The sequence below is a fragment of the Hyla sarda genome, chromosome 1, assembly GCF_029499605.1.
Source record: "Hyla sarda isolate aHylSar1 chromosome 1, aHylSar1.hap1, whole genome shotgun sequence".
NCBI lineage: Eukaryota > Metazoa > Chordata > Amphibia > Anura > Hylidae > Hyla > Hyla sarda.
In genome coordinates, this window is record NC_079189.1 from 257,406,607 (window position 1) to 257,427,027 (window position 20,421).

Genomic DNA, 20,421 nt, shown 5'->3' on the forward strand with positions numbered 1-20,421 from the left:
ATTTATTGATGCCTAAATGCACAGTATAAAGGGCGAGAAGCTGTCAACGGCCATCCTAAGCTGAACGCGCCTGTTCTCGTCAGATCGCAGACTGCTACCCAGCTTCGGGCCTGGTAAGTACCAGCAAGGGAGACTGGCTGGGAATCCCGGGTGCAGTTGACATTTTGCTCTGTTTCTGCTCCGATTCCGAAAATTATTTATTGATGCTTAAATCCACAGTATACAAAGTGTGAAGCTGTCAACGGCCATCCTAAGCTGAACGCGCCTGCTCTCGTCAGATCGCAGACTGCTACCCAGCTTAGGTCCTGGTAAGTACCAGCATGGGAGACTGGCTGGGAATCCCGGGTGCAGTTGACTTTTTAATATGTTGCCGCCTTCCGCTCCGATTCGGAAAATGATTTATTGATGCTTAAATCCACAATATACAGGGTGTAAAGCTGTCAACGGCCATCCTAAGCCTGAACGTGCCTGCTTTCCTCAGATCGCAGACTGCTGCCCGGCAGTTACCGGCATGGGAGACTGGCTGGCAATCCAAGGTGCCATTGACATTTTGCTCTGTTGCCGCCTTCCTCTCCGATGAAAAAAATATTTATTGATGCTTAAATCCACAATATACAAGGCGTGAAGATGTCAACGGCCATCCTAAGCTGAACGCGCCTGCTCTCGTCAGATCGCAGACTGCTACCCAGCTTAGGGCCCAGTAAGTACCGGCATGGGAGACTGGCTGGGAATCCCGGGTGCAGTTGACATTTTTCTCTGTTGCCGCCTTCCGCTCCGATTCCGAAAATAATTTATTGATGCTTAAATCCACAGTATACAAGGTGTGAAGCTGTCGACGGCCATCCTAAGCTTAACGCGCCTGCTCTCGTCAGATCGCAGACTGGTACAGATCTTAGGGCCCGGTAAGTACCGGCATGGGACACTGGCTGGGAATCCCGGCTGCCGTTGACATTTTGCTCTGTTGCCGCCTTCCGTTCCGATTCCGAAAAGGATTTATTGATGCTTAAATGCACAGTATACAAAGTGTGAAGCTGTCAACAGCCATCCTAAGCTGAACGCGCCTGCTCTCATCAGATCGCAGACTGCTACCCAGCTAAGGGCCCAGTAAGTACCGGCATGGGAGACTGGCTGGGAATCCCGGGTGCAGTTGACATTTTGCTCTGTTGCCGCCTTCCGTTCCGATTCCGAAAAGAATTTATTGATGCTTAAATCCACAGTATACAAGGTGTGAAGCTGTCGACAGCCATCCTAAGCTTAACGCGCCTGCTCTCGTCAGATAGCAGACTGGTACAGATCTTAGGGCCCGGTAAGTACCGGCATGGGACACTGGCTGGGAATCCCGGCTGCCGTTGACATTTTGCTTTGTTGCCGCCTTCCGTTCCGATTCCGAAAAGGATTTATTGATGCTTAAATGCACAGTATACAAAGTGTGAAGCTGTCAACGGCCATCCTAAGCTGAACGCACCTGCTCTCGTCAGATCGCAGACTGCTACCCAGCTTAGGGCCCGGTAAGTACCAGCATGGGAGACTGGCTGGGAATCTCAGGTGTTGTTGACATTTTGCTCTGTAGCTCTGTAGACATTTTGCTCCGATTCCGAAAAGGATTTATTGATGCTTAAATCCACAATATACAGGGTGTGAAGTCGTCTACGGCTATCCTAAGCTGAATGCGCCTGTTCTTGTCAGATCGCAGACTGCTGCCCGGCAAGTACGGGCATGGGTGACTGGCTGGCAATCCAAGGTGCTATTGACATTTTGATCTGTTGCCGCCTTCCTCTCCGATTAAAAAAAATATTTATTGATGCTTAAATCCACAGTATACAAGGCGTGAAGATGTCAACGGCCATCCTAAGCTGAACGCGCCTGCTCTCGTCAGATCGCAGACTGGTACAGATCTTAGGGCCCGGTAAGTACCGGCATGGGACACTGGCTGGGAATCCCGGGTGCAGTTGACATTTTAATCTGTTGCCGCCTTACGCTCCGATTCGGAAAAGGATTTATTGATGCTTAAATGCACAGTATAAAGGGCGTGAAGCTGTCAACGGCCATCCTAAGCTGAACGCGCCTGCTCTCGTCAGATCGCAGACTGCTACCCAGCTTAGGGCCCGGTAAGTACCAGCATGGGAGACTGGCTGGGAATCCCAGGTGTCGTTGACATTTTGCTCTGTTGCCGCATTACGCTCCGATTCCGAAAAGGATTTATTGATGCTTAAATCCACAGTATACAGGGTGTGAAGTTGTCTACGGCCATCCTAAGCTGAATGTTCCTGTTCTCGTCAGATCGCAGACTGCTACCCTGCTTCGGGCCTGATAAGTACCAGCATGGGAGACTGGCTGGGAATCCCGGGTGCAGTTGACATTTTGCTCTGTTTCTGCTCCGATTCCGAAAATTATTTATTGATGCTTAAATCCACAGTATACAAAGTGTGAAGCTGTCAACGGCCATCCTAAGCTAAATGCACCTGCTCTCGTCAGATCGCAGACTGCTACCCAGCTTAGGGCCTGGTAAGTACCAGCATGGGAGACTGGCTGGGAATCCCGGGTGCAGTTGACATTTTATTCTGTTGCCGCCTTCCGCTCAGAGTCGGAAAAGGATTTATTGATGCTTAAATGCACAATAAACAGGGTGTGAAGCTGTCAACGGCCATCCTAAGCCTGAACGTGCCTGCTCTCCTCAGATCGCAGACTGCTGCCCGGCAGTTACCGGCATGGGAGACTGGCTGGCAATCCAAGGTGCCATTGACATTTTGCTCTGTTGCCGCCGATTAAAAAAATATTTATTGATGCTTAAATCCACAATATACAAGGTGTGAAGATGTCAACGGCCATCCTAAGCTGAACGCGCCTGCTCTCGTCAGATCGCAGACTGCTACCCAGCTTAGGGCCCAGTAAGTACCGGCATGGGAGACTGGCTGGGAATCCCGGGTGCAGTTGACATTTTGCTCTGTTGCCGCCTTCCGCTCCGATTCCGAAAAGAATTTATTGATGCTTAAATCCACAGTATACAAGGTGTGAAGCTGTCGACGGCCATCCTAAACTTAACGCGCCTGCTCTCGTCAGATCGCAGACTGGTACAGATCTTAGGGCCCGGTATGTACCGGCATGGGACACTGGCTGGGAATCCCGGCTGCCGCTGACATTTTGCTCTGTTGCCGCCTTCCGTTCCGATTCCGAAAAGGATTTATTGATGCTTAAATGCACAGTATACAAAGTGTGAAGCTGTCAACGGCCATCCTAAGCTGAACGCGCCTGCTCTCGTCAGATCGCAGACTGCTACCCAGCTTAGGGTCTGGTAAGTACCAGCATGGGAGACTGGCTGGGAATCCCGGGTGCAGTTGACATTTTAATCTGTTGCCGCCTTCCGCTCCGATTCGGAAAATGATTTATTGATGCTTAAATGCACAGTATAAAGGGCATGGAGCTGTTAATGGCCATCCTAAGCTGAACGCGCCTGCTCTCGTCAGATTGCAGACTGTTACCCAGCTTAGGGCCCGGTAAGTACCAGCATGGGAGACTGGCTGAGAATCTCAGGTGTTGTTGACATGTAGCTCTGTAGACATTTTGCTCCGATTCCAAAAAGGATTTATTGATGCTTAAATCCACAATATACAGGGTGTGAAGCCGTCTACGGCTATCCTAAGCTGAATGCGCCTGTTCTTGTCAGATCGCAGACTGCTGCCCGGCAAGTACGGGCATGGGAGACTGGCTGGCAATCCAAGGTGCTATAGACATTTTGATCTGTTGCCGCCTTACTCTCCGATTAAAAAAAATATTTATTGATGCTTAAATCAACAGTATACAAGGCGTGAAGATGTCAACGGCCATCCTAAGCTGAACGCGCCTGCTCTTGTCAGATCGCAGACTGCTTCCCAGCTTAGGGCCCGGTAAGTACTGGCATGGGAGACTGGCTGGGAATCCCAGGTGCCGTTGACATTTTGCTCTATTGCTGCCTTCCGCTCCGATTCCGAAAATAATTTATTGATGCTTAAATCCACAGTATACAAGGTGTGAAGCTGTCGACGGCCATCCTAAGCTTAACGCGCCTGCTCTCGTCAGATCGCAGACTGGTACAGATCTTAGGGCCCGGTAAGTACCGGCATGGGACACTGGCTGGGAATCCCGGCTGCCGTTGACATTTTGCTCTGTTGCCGCCTTCTGTTCCGTTCCGATTCCGAAAAGGTTTTATTGATGCTTAAATGCACAGTATAAAGGGCGAGAAGCTGTCAACGGCCATCCTAAGCTGAACTCGCCTGCTCTCGTCAGATCGCAGACTGCTACACAGCTTAGGGCCCGGTAAGTACCAGCATGGGAGACTGGCTGGGAATCCCAGGTGTCGTTGACATTTTGCTCTGTTGCCGCCTTTCGCTCCGATTCCGAAAAGGATTTATTGATGCTTAAATCCACAGTATACAGGTTGTGAAAATGTCTACGGCCATCCTAAGCTGAATGCGCCTGTTCTTGTCAGATCGCAGACTGCTACCCAGCTTCGGGCCTGGTAAGTGTCGGCATGGGAGGCTGGCTGGGAATCCTGGGAGCAGTTGAAATTTTGCTCTGTTTCTGCTCCGATTCCGAAAATTATTTATTGATGCTTAAATCCACAGTATACAAAGTGTGAAGCTGTCAACGGCCATACTAAGCTGAACGCGCCTGCTTTCGTCTGATCGCAGACTGCTACCCAGCTTAGAGCCTTGTAAGTACCAGCATGGGAGACTGGCTGGGAATCCCGGGTGCAGTTGACATTTTAATCTGTTGCCGCCTTCCGCTCCGATTCGGAAAAGGATTTATTGATGCTTAAATCCACAATATACAGGGTGTGAAGCTGTCAACGGCCATCCTAAGCCTAAACGTGCCTGCTCTCCTCAGATCGCAGACTGCTGCCCGGCAGTTATCGGCATGGGAGACTGGCTGGCAATCCAAGGTGCCATTGACATTTTGCTCTGTTGCCGCCTTCCTCTCCGATTAATAAAAATATGTATGGATGCTTAAATCCACAATATACAAGGCGTGAAGCTGTCAACGTCCATCCTAAGCTGAACGTGCCTGCTCTCGTCAGATCGCAGACTGCTACCCAGCTTAGGGCCTGGTAAGTACCAGCATGGGAGACTGGCTGGGAATCCCGGGTGCAGTTGACATTTTAATCTGTTGCCGCCTTCCGCTCCGATTCGGAAAAGGATTTATTGATGCTTAAATGCACAGTATAAAGGGCATGAAGCTGTCAACGGCCATCCTAAGCTGAACGCGCCTGCTCTCGTCAGATCGCAGACTGCTACCCAGCTTAGGGCCCGGTAAGTACCAGCATGGGAGACTGGCTGGGAATCCCAGGTGTCGTTGACATTTTGCTCTGTTGCCGCCTTACGCTCCGATTCCGAAAAGGATTTATTGATGCTTAAATCCACAGTATACAGGGTGTGAAGATGTCTACGGCCATCCTAAGCTGAATGCGACTGTTCTCGTCAGATCGCAGACTGCTACCCAGCTTCGGGCCTGGTAAGTACCAGCATGGGAGACTGGCTGGGAATCCCGGGTGCAGTTGACATTTTGCTCTGTTTCTGCTCCGATTCCAAAAATTATTTATTGATGCTTAAATCCACAGTATACAAAGTGTGAAGCTGTCAACGGCCATACTAAGCTGAACGCGCCTGCTTTCGTCTGATCGCAGACTGCTACCCAGCTTAGAGCCTTGTAAGTACCAGCATGGGAGACTGGCTGGGAATCCCGGGTGCAGTTGACATTTTAATCTGTTGCCGCCTTCCCCTCCGATTCGGAAAAGGATTTATTGATGCTTAAATCCACAATATACAGGGTGTGAAGCAGTCAACAGCCATCCTAAGCCTGAACGTGCCTGCTCTCCTCAGATCGCAGACTGCTGCCCGGCAGTTACCGGCATGGGAGACTGGCTGGCAATCCAAGGTGCCATTGACATTTTGCTCTGTTGCCGCCTTCCTCTCCGATTAAAAAAATATTTATTGATGCTTAAATCCACAATATACAAGGCGTGAAGATGTCAACGGCCATCCTAAGCTGAATGCGCCTGCTTTCGTCAGATCGCAGACTTCTACCCAGCTTAGGGCCCAGTAAGTACCGGCATGGGACACTGGCTGGGAATCCCGGCTGCCGTTGACATTTTGCTCTGTTGCCGCCTTCCGTTCCAATTCCGAAAAGGATTTATTGATGCCTAAATGCACAGTATAAAGGGCGAGAAGCTGTCAACGGCCATCCTAAGCTTAACGCGCCTGCTCTCGTCAGATCGCAGACTGGTACAGATCTTAGGGCCCGGTAAGTACCGGCATGGGACACTGGCTGGGACTCCCGGCTGCCGTTGACATTTTGCTCTGTTGCCGCCTTCCGTTCCGATTCCGAAAAGGTTTTATTGATGCTTAAATGCACAGTATACAAAGTGTGAAGCTGTCAACGGCCATCCTAAGCTGAACGCGCCTGCTCTCGTCAGATCGCAGACTGCTACCCAGCTTAGGGCCCGGTAAGTACCAGCCTGGGAGACTGGCTGGGAATCTCAGGTGTTGTTGACATTTTGCTCTGTAGCTCTGTAGACATTTTGCTCCGATTCCGAAAAGGATTTATTGATGCTTAAATCCACAATATACAGGGTGTGAAGCCGTCTACGGCTATCCTAAGCTGAATGCGCCTGTTCTTGTCAGATCGCAGACTGCTGCCCGGCAAGTACGGGCATGGGAGACTGGCTCGCAATCCAAGGTGCTATTGACATTTTGATCTGTTGCCGCCTTCCTCTCCGATTAAAAAAAATATTTATTGATGCTTAAATCCACAGTATACAAGGCGTGAAGATGTCAACGGCCATCCTAAGCTGAACGCGCCTGCTCTCGTCAGATCGCAGACTGCTACCCAGCTTAGGGCCCGGTAAGTACTGGCATGTGAGACTGGCTGGTAATCCCGGGTGCCGTTGATATTTTGCTCTATTGCTGCCTTCCGCTCCGATTCCGAAAATAATTTATTGATGCTTAAATCCACAGTATACAAGGTGTGAAGCTGTCGACGGCCATCCTAAGCTTAACGCGCCTGCTCTCGTCAGATCGCAGACTGGTACAGATCTTAGGGCCCGGTAAGTACCGGCATGGGACACTGGCTGGGAATCCCGGCTGCCGTTGACATTTTGCTCTGTTGCCGCCTTCCGTTCCAATTCCGAAAAGGATTTATTGATGCCTAAATGCACAGTATAAAGGGCGAGAAGCTGTCAACGGCCATCCTAAGCTGAACGCGCCTGTTCTCGTCAGATCGCAGACTGCTACCCAGCTTCGGGCCTGGTAAGTACCAGCAAGGGAGACTGGCTGGGAATCCCGGGTGCAGTTGACATTTTGCTCTGTTTCTGCTCCGATTCCGAAAATTATTTATTGATGCTTAAATCCACAGTATACAAAGTGTGAAGCTGTCAACGGCCATCCTAAGCTGAACGCGCCTGCTCTCGTCAGATCGCAGACTGCTACCCAGCTTAGGTCCTGGTAAGTACCAGCATGGGAGACTGGCTGGGAATCCCGGGTGCAGTTGACTTTTTAATATGTTGCCGCCTTCCGCTCCGATTCGGAAAATGATTTATTGATGCTTAAATCCACAATATACAGGGTGTAAAGCTGTCAACGGCCATCCTAAGCCTGAACGTGCCTGCTTTCCTCAGATCGCAGACTGCTGCCCGGCAGTTACCGGCATGGGAGACTGGCTGGCAATCCAAGGTGCCATTGACATTTTGCTCTGTTGCCGCCTTCCTCTCCGATGAAAAAAATATTTATTGATGCTTAAATCCACAATATACAAGGCGTGAAGATGTCAACGGCCATCCTAAGCTGAACGCGCCTGCTCTCGTCAGATCGCAGACTGCTACCCAGCTTAGGGCCCAGTAAGTACCGGCATGGGAGACTGGCTGGGAATCCCGGGTGCAGTTGACATTTTTCTCTGTTGCCGCCTTCCGCTCCGATTCCGAAAATAATTTATTGATGCTTAAATCCACAGTATACAAGGTGTGAAGCTGTCGACGGCCATCCTAAGCTTAACGCGCCTGCTCTCGTCAGATCGCAGACTGGTACAGATCTTAGGGCCCGGTAAGTACCGGCATGGGACACTGGCTGGGAATCCCGGCTGCCGTTGACATTTTGCTCTGTTGCCGCCTTCCGTTCCGATTCCGAAAAGGATTTATTGATGCTTAAATGCACAGTATACAAAGTGTGAAGCTGTCAACAGCCATCCTAAGCTGAACGCGCCTGCTCTCATCAGATCGCAGACTGCTACCCAGCTAAGGGCCCAGTAAGTACCGGCATGGGAGACTGGCTGGGAATCCCGGGTGCAGTTGACATTTTGCTCTGTTGCCGCCTTCCGTTCCGATTCCGAAAAGAATTTATTGATGCTTAAATCCACAGTATACAAGGTGTGAAGCTGTCGACAGCCATCCTAAGCTTAACGCGCCTGCTCTCGTCAGATAGCAGACTGGTACAGATCTTAGGGCCCGGTAAGTACCGGCATGGGACACTGGCTGGGAATCCCGGCTGCCGTTGACATTTTGCTTTGTTGCCGCCTTCCGTTCCGATTCCGAAAAGGATTTATTGATGCTTAAATGCACAGTATACAAAGTGTGAAGCTGTCAACGGCCATCCTAAGCTGAACGCACCTGCTCTCGTCAGATCGCAGACTGCTACCCAGCTTAGGGCCCGGTAAGTACCAGCATGGGAGACTGGCTGGGAATCTCAGGTGTTGTTGACATTTTGCTCTGTAGCTCTGTAGACATTTTGCTCCGATTCCGAAAAGGATTTATTGATGCTTAAATCCACAATATACAGGGTGTGAAGTCGTCTACGGCTATCCTAAGCTGAATGCGCCTGTTCTTGTCAGATCGCAGACTGCTGCCCGGCAAGTACGGGCATGGGTGACTGGCTGGCAATCCAAGGTGCTATTGACATTTTGATCTGTTGCCGCCTTCCTCTCCGATTAAAAAAAATATTTATTGATGCTTAAATCCACAGTATACAAGGCGTGAAGATGTCAACGGCCATCCTAAGCTGAACGCGCCTGCTCTCGTCAGATCGCAGACTGGTACAGATCTTAGGGCCCGGTAAGTACCGGCATGGGACACTGGCTGGGAATCCCGGGTGCAGTTGACATTTTAATCTGTTGCCGCCTTACGCTCCGATTCGGAAAAGGATTTATTGATGCTTAAATGCACAGTATAAAGGGCGTGAAGCTGTCAACGGCCATCCTAAGCTGAACGCGCCTGCTCTCGTCAGATCGCAGACTGCTACCCAGCTTAGGGCCCGGTAAGTACCAGCATGGGAGACTGGCTGGGAATCCCAGGTGTCGTTGACATTTTGCTCTGTTGCCGCATTACGCTCCGATTCCGAAAAGGATTTATTGATGCTTAAATCCACAGTATACAGGGTGTGAAGTTGTCTACGGCCATCCTAAGCTGAATGTTCCTGTTCTCGTCAGATCGCAGACTGCTACCCTGCTTCGGGCCTGATAAGTACCAGCATGGGAGACTGGCTGGGAATCCCGGGTGCAGTTGACATTTTGCTCTGTTTCTGCTCCGATTCCGAAAATTATTTATTGATGCTTAAATCCACAGTATACAAAGTGTGAAGCTGTCAACGGCCATCCTAAGCTAAATGCACCTGCTCTCGTCAGATCGCAGACTGCTACCCAGCTTAGGGCCTGGTAAGTACCAGCATGGGAGACTGGCTGGGAATCCCGGGTGCAGTTGACATTTTATTCTGTTGCCGCCTTCCGCTCAGATTCGGAAAAGGATTTATTGATGCTTAAATGCACAATAAACAGGGTGTGAAGCTGTCAACGGCCATCCTAAGCCTGAACGTGCCTGCTCTCCTCAGATCGCAGACTGCTGCCCGGCAGTTACCGGCATGGGAGACTGGCTGGCAATCCAAGGTGCCATTGACATTTTGCTCTGTTGCCGCCGATTAAAAAAATATTTATTGATGCTTAAATCCACAATATACAAGGTGTGAAGATGTCAACGGCCATCCTAAGCTGAACGCGCCTGCTCTCGTCAGATCGCAGACTGCTACCCAGCTTAGGGCCCAGTAAGTACCGGCATGGGAGACTGGCTGGGAATCCCGGGTGCAGTTGACATTTTGCTCTGTTGCCGCCTTCCGCTCCGATTCCGAAAAGAATTTATTGATGCTTAAATCCACAGTATACAAGGTGTGAAGCTGTCGACGGCCATCCTAAACTTAACGCGCCTGCTCTCGTCAGATCGCAGACTGGTACAGATCTTAGGGCCCGGTATGTACCGGCATGGGACACTGGCTGGGAATCCCGGCTGCCGCTGACATTTTGCTCTGTTGCCGCCTTCCGTTCCGATTCCGAAAAGGATTTATTGATGCTTAAATGCACAGTATACAAAGTGTGAAGCTGTCAACGGCCATCCTAAGCTGAACGCGCCTGCTCTCGTCAGATCGCAGACTGCTACCCAGCTTAGGGTCTGGTAAGTACCAGCATGGGAGACTGGCTGGGAATCCCGGGTGCAGTTGACATTTTAATCTGTTGCCGCCTTCCGCTCCGATTCGGAAAAGGATTTATTGATGCTTAAATGCACAGTATAAAGGGCATGGAGCTGTTAATGGCCATCCTAAGCTGAACGCGCCTGCTCTCGTCAGATTGCAGACTGTTACCCAGCTTAGGGCCCGGTAAGTACCAGCATGGGAGACTGGCTGAGAATCTCAGGTGTTGTTGACATTTTGCTCTGTAGCTCTGTAGACATTTTGCTCCGATTCCAAAAAGGATTTATTGATGCTTAAATCCACAATATACAGGGTGTGAAGCCGTCTACGGCTATCCTAAGCTGAATGCGCCTGTTCTTGTCAGATCGCAGACTGCTGCCCGGCAAGTACGGGCATGGGAGACTGGCTGGCAATCCAAGGTGCTATAGACATTTTGATCTGTTGCCGCCTTACTCTCCGATTAAAAAAAATATTTATTGATGCTTAAATCAACAGTATACAAGGCGTGAAGATGTCAACGGCCATCCTAAGCTGAACGCGCCTGCTCTTGTCAGATCGCAGACTGCTTCCCAGCTTAGGGCCCGGTAAGTACTGGCATGGGAGACTGGCTGGGAATCCCAGGTGCCGTTGACATTTTGCTCTATTGCTGCCTTCCGCTCCGATTCCGAAAATAATTTATTGATGCTTAAATCCACAGTATACAAGGTGTGAAGCTGTCGACGGCCATCCTAAGCTTAACGCGCCTGCTCTCGTCAGATCGCAGACTGGTACAGATCTTAGGGCCCGGTAAGTACCGGCATGGGACACTGGCTGGGAATCCCGGCTGCCGTTGACATTTTGCTCTGTTGCCGCCTTCTGTTCCGTTCCGATTCCGAAAAGGTTTTATTGATGCTTAAATGCACAGTATAAAGGGCGAGAAGCTGTCAACGGCCATCCTAAGCTGAACTCGCCTGCTCTCGTCAGATCGCAGACTGCTACACAGCTTAGGGCCCGGTAAGTACCAGCATGGGAGACTGGCTGGGAATCCCAGGTGTCGTTGACATTTTGCTCTGTTGCCGCCTTTCGCTCCGATTCCGAAAAGGATTTATTGATGCTTAAATCCACAGTATACAGGTTGTGAAAATGTCTACGGCCATCCTAAGCTGAATGCGCCTGTTCTTGTCAGATCGCAGACTGCTACCCAGCTTCGGGTCTGGTAAGTGTCGGCATGGGAGGCTGGCTGGGAATCCTGGGAGCAGTTGAAATTTTGCTCTGTTTCTGCTCCGATTCCGAAAATTATTTATTGATGCTTAAATCCACAGTATACAAAATGTGAAGCGTACAACGGCCATCCTAAGCTGAACACGCCTGCTCTCGTCAGATCGCAGACTGCTACCCAGCTTAGGGCCCAGTAAGTACCAGCATGGGAGACTGGCTGGGAATCCCAGGTGTTGTTGACATTTTGCTCTGTAACCGCCTTCCGCTTCGATTCCGAAAAGGATTTATTGATGCTTAAATCCACAGTATACAGGGTGTGAAGCCGTCTACGGCTATCCTAAGCTGAATGTGCCTGTTCTTTTTAGATCGCAGACTGCTGCCCGGCAAGTACGGGCATGGGTGACTGGCTGGCAATCCAAGGTGCTATTGACATTTTGCTCTGTTGCCGCCTTACTCTCCGATTCCGAAAAGGATTTATTGATGCTTAAATGCACAGTATAAAAAGCATGAAGCTGTCAATGGCCATCCTAAGCTGAACGCGCCTGCTCTCGTCAGAACGCAGACTGCTACCCAGCTTAGGGCCCGGTAAGTACTGGCATGGGAGACTGGCTGGCAATCCAAGGTGCCATTGACATTTTGCTCTGTTGCCACCTTCCTCTCCGATTAAAAAATTATTTATTGATGCTTAAATGCACAGTATACAAAGTGTGAAGCTGTCAACGGCCATCCTAAGCTGAACGCGCCTGCTCTCGTCAGATCGCAGACTGCTACCCAGCTAAGGGCCCAGTAAGTACCGGCATGGGAGACTGGCTGGGAATCCCGGGTGCAGTTGACATTTTGCTCTGTTGCCGCCTTCCGTTCCGATTCCGAAAAGAATTTATTGATGCTTAAATCCACAGTATACAAGGTGTGAAGCTGTCGACGGCCATCCTAAGCTTAACGCGCCTGCTCTCGTCAGATCGCAGACTGGTACAGATCTTAGGGCCCGGTAAGTACCGGCATGGGACACTGGCTGGGAATCCCGGCTGCCGGCGACATTTTGCTCTGTTGCCGCCTTCCGTTCCAATTCCGAAAAGGATTTATTGATGCCTAAATGCACAGTATAAAGGGCGAGAAGCTGTCAACGGCCATCCTAAGCTGAACGCGCCTGTTCTCGTCAGATCGCAGACTGCTACCCTGCTTCGGGCCTGGTAAGTACCAGCAAGGGAGACTGGCTGGGAATCCCGGGTGCAGTTGACATTTTGCTCTGTTTCTGCTCAGATTCCGAAAATTATTTATTGATGCTTAAATCCACAGTATACAAAGTGTGAAGCTGTCAACGGCCATCCTAAGCTGAACGCGCCTGCTCTCGTCAGATCGCAGACTGCTACCCAGCTTAGGTCCTGGTAAGTACCAGCATGGGAGACTGGCTGGGAATCCCAGGTGTCGTTGACATTTTGCTCTGTTGCCGCCTTCCGCTCCGATTCCGAAAAGGATTTATTGATGCTTAAATCCACAGTATACAGGGTGTGAAGACGTCTACGGCCATCCTAAGCTGAATGCGCCTGTTCTCGTCAGATCGCAGACTGCTACCCAGCTTAGAGCCTTGTAAGTACCAGCATGGGAGACTGGCTGGGAATCCCGGGTGCAGTTGACATTTTAATCTGTTGCCGCCTTCCCCTCCGATTCGGAAAAGGATTTATTGATGCTTAAATCCACAATATACAGGGTGTGAAGCTGTCAACAGCCATCCTAAGCCTGAACGTGCCTGCTCTCCTCAGATCGCAGACTGCTGCCCGGCAGTTACCGGCATGGGAGACTGGCTGGCAATCCAAGGTGCCATTGACATTTTGCTCTGTTGCCGCCTTCCTCTCCGATTAAAAAAATATTTATTGATGCTTAAATCCACAATATACAAGGCGTGAAGATGTCAACGGCCATCCTAAGCTGAACGCGCCTGCTCTCGTCAGATCGCAGACTTCTACCCAGCTTAGGGCCCAGTAAGTACCGGCATGGGAGACTAGCTGGGAATCCCGGGTGCAGTTGACATTTTGCTCTGTTGCCGCCTTCCGCTCCGATTCCGAAAAGAATTTATTGATGCTTAAATCCACAGTATACAAGGTGTGAAGCTGTCGACGGCCATCCTAAGCTTAACGCGCCTGCTCTCGTCAGATCGCAGACTGGTACAGATCTTAGGGCCCGGTAAGTACCGGCATGGGACACTGGCTGGGAATCCCGGCTGCCGTTGACATTTTGCTCTGTTGCCGCCTTCCGTTCCGATTCCGAAAAGGTTTATTGATGCTTAAATGCACAGTATACAAAGTGTGAAGCTGTCAACGGCCATCCTAAGCTGAACGCGCCTGCTCTCGTCAGATCGCAGACTGCTACCCAGCTTAGGGCCCGGTAAGTACCAGCATGGGAGACTGGCTGGGAATCTCAGGTGTTGTTGACATTTTGCTCTGTAGCTCTGTAGACATTTTGCTCCGATTCCGAAAAGGATTTATTGATGCTTAAATCCACAATATACAGGGTGTGAAGCCGTCTACGGCTATCCTAAGCTGAATGCGCCTGAACCTCTCCTCAGATCGCAGACTGCTGCCCGGCAAGTACGGGCATGGGAAACTGGCTCGCAATCCAAGGTGCTATTGACATTTTGATCTGTTGCCGCCTTCCTCTCCGATTAAAAAAAATATTTATTGATGCTTAAATCCACAGTATACAAGGCGTGAAGATGTCAACGGCCATCCTAAGCTGAACGCGCCTGCTCTCGTAGCAGAGCAGACTGGTACAGATCTTAGGGCCCGGTAAGTACCGGCATGGGACACTGGCTGGGAATCCCGGCTGCCGTTGACATTTTGCTCTGTTGCCGCCTTCCGTTCCGATTCCGAAAAGGATTTATTGATGCTTAAATGCACAGTATACAAAGTGTGAAGCTGTCAACGGCCATCCTAAGCTGAACGCACCTGCTCTCGTCAGATCGCAGACTGCTACCCAGCTTAGGGCCCGGTAAGTACCAGCATGGGAGACTGGCTGGGAATCTCAGGTGTTGTTGACATTTTGCTCTGTAGCTCTGTAGACATTTTGCTCCGATTCCGAAAAGGATTTATTGATGCTTAAATCCACAATATACAGGGTGTGAAGTCGTCTACGGCTATCCTAAGCTGAATGCGCCTGTTCTTGTCAGATCGCAGACTGCTGCCCGGCAAGTACGGGCATGGGTGACTGGCTGGCAATCCAAGGTGCTATTGACATTTTGATCTGTTGCCGCCTTCCTCTCCGATTAAAAAAAATATTTATTGATGCTTAAATCCACAGTATACAAGGCGTGAAGATGTCAACGGCCATCCTAAGCTGAACGCGCCTGCTCTCGTCAGATCGCAGACTGGTACAGATCTTAGGGCCCGGTAAGTACCGGCATGGGACACTGGCTGGGAATCCCGGGTGCAGTTGACATTTTAATCTGTTGCCGCCTTACGCTCCGATTCGGAAAAGGATTTATTGATGCTTAAATGCACAGTATAAAGGGCGTGAAGCTGTCAACGGCCATCCTAAGCTGAACGCGCCTTCTCTCGGCAGATCGCAGACTGCTACCCAGCTTAGGGCCCGGTAAGTACCAGCATGGGAGACTGGCTGGGAATCCCAGGTGTCGTTGACATTTTGCTCTGTTGCCGCCTTACGCTCCGATTCCGAAAAGGATTTATTGATGCTTAAATCCACAGTATACAGGGTGTGAAGTTGTCTACGGCCATCCTAAGCTGAATGTGCCTGTTCTCGTCAGATCGCAGACTGCTACCCTGCTTCGGGCCTGATAAGTACCAGCATGGGAGACTGGCTGGGAATCCCGGGTGCAGTTGACATTTTGCTCTGTTTCTGCTCCGATTCCGAAAATTATTTATTGATGCTTAAATCCACAGTATACAAAGTGTGAAGCTGTCAACGGCCATCCTAAGCTAAATGCACCTGCTCTCGTCAGATCGCAGACTGCTACCCAGCTTAGGGCCTGGTAAGTACCAGCATGGGAGACTGGCTGGGAATCCCGGGTGCAGTTGACATTTTAGTCTGTTGCCGCCTTCCGCTCAGATTCGGAAAAGGATTTATTGATGCTTAAATGCACAATAAACAGGGTGTGAAGCTGTCAACGGCCATCCTAAGCCTGAACGTGCCTGCTCTCCTCAGATCGCAGACTGCTGCCCGGCAGTTACCGGCATGGGAGACTGGCTGGCAATCCAAGGTGCCATTGACATTTTGCTCTGTTGCCGCCTTCCTCTCCGATTAAAAAAATATTTATTGATGCTTAAATCCACAATATACAAGGCGTGAAGATGTCAACGGCCATCCTAAGCTGAACGCGCCTGCTCTCGTCAGATCGCAGACTGCTACCCAGCTTAGGGCCCAGTAAGTACCGGCATGGGAGACTGGCTGGGAATCCCGGGTGCAGTTGACATTTTGCTCTGTTGCCGCCTTCCGCTCCGATTCCGAAAAGAATTTATTGATGCTTAAATCCACAGTATACAAGGTGTGAAGCTGTCGACGGCCATCCTAAACTTAACGCGCCTGCTCTCGTCAGATCGCAGACTGGTACAGATCTTAGGGCCCGGTATGTACCGGCATGGGACACTGGCTGGGAATCCCGGCTGCCGCTGACATTTTGCTCTGTTGCCGCCTTCCGTTCCGTTCCCGAAAAGGATTTATTGATGCTTAAATGCACAGTATACAAAGTGTGAAGCTGTCAACGGCCATCCTAAGCTGAACGCGCCTGCTCTCGTCAGATCGCAGACTGCTACCCAGCTTAGGGTCTGGTAAGTACCAGCATGGGAGACTGGCTGGGAATCCCGGGTGCAGTTGACATTTTAATCTGTTGCCGCCTTCCGCTCCGATTCGAAAAAGGATTTATTGATGCTTAAATGCACAGTATAAAGGGCATGAAGCTGTTAATGGCCATCCTAAGCTGAACGCGCCTGCTCTCGTCAGATTGCAGACTGCTACCCAGCGTAGGGCCCGGTAAGTACCAGCATGGGAGACTGGCTGAGAATCTCAGGTGTTGTTGACATTTTGCTCTGTAGCTTTGTAGACATTTTGCTCCGATTCCAAAAAGGATTTATTGATGCTTAAATCCACAATATACAGGGTGTGAAGCCGTCTACGGCTATCCTAAGCTGAATGCGCCTGTTCTTGTCAGATCGCAGACTGCTGCCCGGCAAGTACGGGCATGGGAGACTGGCTGGCAATCCAAGGTGCTATTGACATTTTGATCTGTTGCCGCCTTACTCTCCGATTAAAAAAAATATTTATTGATGCTTAAATCAACAGTATACAAGGCGTGAAGATGTCAACGGCCATCCTAAGCTGAACGCGCCTGCTCTTGTCAGATCGCAGACTGCTTCCCAGCTTAGGGCCCGGTAAGTACTGGCATGGGAGACTGGCTGGGAATCCCAGGTGCCGTTGACATTTTGCTCTATTGCTGCCTTCCGCTCCGATTCCGAAAATAATTTATTGATGCTTAAATCCACAGTATACAAGGTGTGAAGCTGTCGACGGCCATCCTAAGCTTAACGCGCCTGCTCTCGTCAGATCGCAGACTGGTACAGATCTTAGGGCCCGGTAAGTACCGGCATGGGACACTGGCTGGGAATCCCGGCTGCCGTTGACATTTTGCTCTGTTGCCGCCTTCCGTTCCGTTCCGATTCCGAAAAGGTTTTATTGATGCTTAAATGCACAGTATAAAGGGCGAGAAGCTGTCAACGGCCATCCTAAGCTGAACTCGCCTGCTCTCGTCAGATCGCAGACTGCTACCCAGCTTAGGGCCCGGTAAGTACCAGCATGGGAGACTGGCTGGGAATCCCAGGTGTCGTTGACATTTTGCTCTGTTGCCGCCTTTCGCTCCGATTCCGAAAAGGATTTATTGATGCTTAAATCCACAGTATACAGGTTGTGAAAATGTCTACGGCCATCCTAAGCTGAATGCGCCTGTTCTTGTCAGATCGCAGACTGCTACCCAGCTTCGGGCCTGGTAAGTACCGGCATGGGAGGCTGGCTGGGAATCCTGGGAGCAGTTGACATTTTGCTCTGTTTCTGCTCCGATTCCGAAAATTATTTATTGATGCTTAAATCCACAGTATACAAAATGTGAAGCGTACAACGGCCATCCTAAGCTGAACACGCCTGCTCTCGTCAGATCGCAGACTGCTACCCAGCTTAGGGCCCGGTAAGTACCAGCATGGGAGACTGGCTGGGAATCCCAGGTGTTGTTGACATTTTGCTCTGTAACCGCCTTCCGCTTCGATTCCGAAAAGGATTTATTGATGCTTAAATCCACAGTATACAGGGTGTGAAGCCGTCTACGGCTATCCTAAGCTGAATGTGCCTGTTCTTGTCAGATCGCAGACTGCTGCCCGGCAAGTACGGGCATGGGTGACTGGCTGGCAATCCAAGGTGCTATTGACATTTTGCTCTGTTGCCGCCTTACTCTCCGATTCCGAAAAGGATTTATTGATGCTTAAATGCACAGTATAAAAAGCATGAAGCTGTCAATGGCCATCCTAAGCTGAACGCGCCTGCTCTCGTCAGATCGCAGACTGCTACCCAGCTTAGGGCCCGGTAAGTACTGGCATGGGAGACTGGCTGGGAATCCCTGGTGCCGTTGACATTTTGCTCTATTGCTGCCTTCCGCTCCGATTCCGAAAATAATTTATTGATGCTTAAATCCACAGTATACAAGGTGTGAAGCTGCTGACGGCCATCCAAAGCTTATTTATGCCTAAATGCACAGTATAAAGGGCGAGAAGCTGTCAACGGCCATCCTAAGCTGAACGCGCCTGCTCTCGTCAGATCGCCGCCTTCCGCTCCGATTCGGAAAAGGATTTATTGATGCTTAAATCCACAATACACAGGGTGTGAAGCTGTCAACGGCCATCCTAAGCCTGAACGTGCCTGCTCTCCTCAGATCGCAGACTGCTGCCCGGCAGTTACCGGCATGGGAGGCTGGCTGGCAATCCAAGGTGCCATTGACATTTTGCTCTGTTGCCACCTTCCTCTCCGATTAAAAAATTTTTTATTGATGCTTAAATCCACAATATACAAGGCGTGAAGATGTCAATGGCCATCCTAAGCTGAACGCGCCTGCTCTCGTCAGATCGCAGACTGCTACCCAGCTTAGGGCCCAGTAAGTACCGGCATGGGAGACTGGCTGGGAATACCGGGTGCAGTTGACATTTTGCTCTGTTGCCGCCTTCCATTCCGTTTCCGAAAAGGATTTATTGATGCTTAAATGCACAGTATAAAAAGCATGAAGCTGTCAATGGCCATCCTAAGCTGAACGCGCCTGCTCTCGTCAGATCGCAGACTGGTACAGATCTTAGGGCCCGGTAAGTACCGGCATGGGACACTGGCTGGGAATCCCGGCTGCCGTTGACATTTTGCTCTGTTGCCGCCTTCCGTTCCGATTCCGAAAAGGATTTATTGATGCTTAAATGCACAGTATACAAAATGAGAAGCTGTCAACGGCCATCCTAAGCTGAACGCGCCTGCTCTCGTCAGATCGCAGACTGCTACCCAGCTTAGGGCCTGGTAAGTACCAGCATGGGAGACTGGCTGGGAATCCCGGGTGCAGTTGACATTTTAATCTGTTGCCGCCTTCCGCTCCTATTCGGAAAAGGATTTATTGATGCTTAAATGCACAGTATAAAGGGCGTGAAGCTGTTAACGGACATCCTAAGCTGAACGCGCCTGCTCTCGTCAGATCGCAGACTGCTACCTAGCTTAGGGCCCGGTAAGTACCAGCATGGGAGACTGGCTGGGAATCTCAGGTGTTGTTGACATTTTGCTCTGTAGCTCTGTAGACATTTTGCTCCGATTCCGAAAAGGATTTATTAAATCCACAATATACAGGGTGTGAAGCCGTCTACGGCTATCCTAAGCTGAATGTGCCTGTTCTTGTCAGATCGCAGACTGCTGCCCGGCAAGTTCGGGCATGGGAGACTGGCTGGCAATCCAAGGTGCTATTGACATTTTGATCTGTTGCCGCCTTCCTCTCCGATTAAAAAAAATATTTATTGATGCTTAAATCCACAGTATACAAAGAGTGAAGATGTCAACGGCCATCCTAAGCTGAACGCGCCTGCTCTCGTCAGATCGCAGACTGCTACCCAGCTTAGGGCCCGGTAAGTACTGGCATGGGAGACTGGCTGGGAATCCCGGGTGCCGTTGATATTTTGCTCTATTGCTGCCTTCCGCTCCGATTCCGAAAATAATTTATTGATGCTTAAATCCACAGTATACAAGGTGTGAAGCTGTCGACGGCCATCCTAAGCTTAACGCGCCTGCTCTCGTCAGATCGCAGACTGGTACAGATCTTAGGGCCCGGTAAGTTCCGGCATGGGACACTGGCTGGGAATCCCGGCTGCCGTTGACATTTTGCTCTGTTGCCGCCTTCCGTTCCAATTCCGAAAAGGATTTATTGATGCCTAAATGCACAGTATAAAGGGCGAGAAGCTGTCAACGGCCATCCTAAGCTGAATGCGCCTCTTCTCGTCAGATCGCAGACTGCTACCCAGATTCGGGCCTGGTAAGTACCAGCATGGGAGACTGGCTGGGAATCCCGGGTGCAGTTGACATTTTGCTCTGTTTCTCCTCCGATTCAGAATTTTTTTTATTGATGCTTAAATCCACAGTATACAAAGTGTGAAGCTGTCAACGGCCATCCTAAGCTGAACGTGCCTGCTCTCGTCAGATCGCAGACTGCTACCCAGCTTAGGGCCTGGTAAGTACCAGC

The 20,421-nt window shown here is 50.3% G+C and overlaps 14 pseudogenes; all 14 read left to right on the forward strand.

Moving 5' to 3' along the window:
* The first annotated feature begins 1,437 nt into the window (after positions 1–1,437).
* On the forward strand, positions 1,438–1,557 carry LOC130318589 (5S ribosomal RNA; annotated as a pseudogene).
* Positions 1,558–2,037: 480 nt separating this feature from the next.
* LOC130313515 (5S ribosomal RNA) lies at positions 2,038–2,157 on the forward strand (annotated as a pseudogene).
* A 2,065-nt stretch (positions 2,158–4,222) lies between these two features.
* Positions 4,223–4,342, forward strand: LOC130322369 (5S ribosomal RNA; annotated as a pseudogene).
* An 872-nt stretch (positions 4,343–5,214) lies between these two features.
* On the forward strand, positions 5,215–5,334 carry LOC130313526 (5S ribosomal RNA; annotated as a pseudogene).
* A 3,270-nt stretch (positions 5,335–8,604) lies between these two features.
* Positions 8,605–8,724, forward strand: LOC130318600 (5S ribosomal RNA; annotated as a pseudogene).
* A 480-nt stretch (positions 8,725–9,204) lies between these two features.
* Positions 9,205–9,324, forward strand: LOC130313531 (5S ribosomal RNA; annotated as a pseudogene).
* Positions 9,325–11,397: 2,073 nt separating this feature from the next.
* LOC130322380 (5S ribosomal RNA) lies at positions 11,398–11,517 on the forward strand (annotated as a pseudogene).
* Positions 11,518–12,986: 1,469 nt separating this feature from the next.
* On the forward strand, positions 12,987–13,106 carry LOC130351987 (5S ribosomal RNA; annotated as a pseudogene).
* An 877-nt stretch (positions 13,107–13,983) lies between these two features.
* Positions 13,984–14,103, forward strand: LOC130334216 (5S ribosomal RNA; annotated as a pseudogene).
* A 483-nt stretch (positions 14,104–14,586) lies between these two features.
* Positions 14,587–14,706, forward strand: LOC130318611 (5S ribosomal RNA; annotated as a pseudogene).
* A 2,682-nt stretch (positions 14,707–17,388) lies between these two features.
* Positions 17,389–17,508, forward strand: LOC130337298 (5S ribosomal RNA; annotated as a pseudogene).
* Positions 17,509–18,177: 669 nt separating this feature from the next.
* On the forward strand, positions 18,178–18,297 carry LOC130350801 (5S ribosomal RNA; annotated as a pseudogene).
* Positions 18,298–19,146: 849 nt separating this feature from the next.
* Positions 19,147–19,266, forward strand: LOC130349874 (5S ribosomal RNA; annotated as a pseudogene).
* Positions 19,267–19,739: 473 nt separating this feature from the next.
* LOC130317974 (5S ribosomal RNA) lies at positions 19,740–19,859 on the forward strand (annotated as a pseudogene).
* The last annotated feature ends 562 nt before the right edge of the window (positions 19,860–20,421 follow it).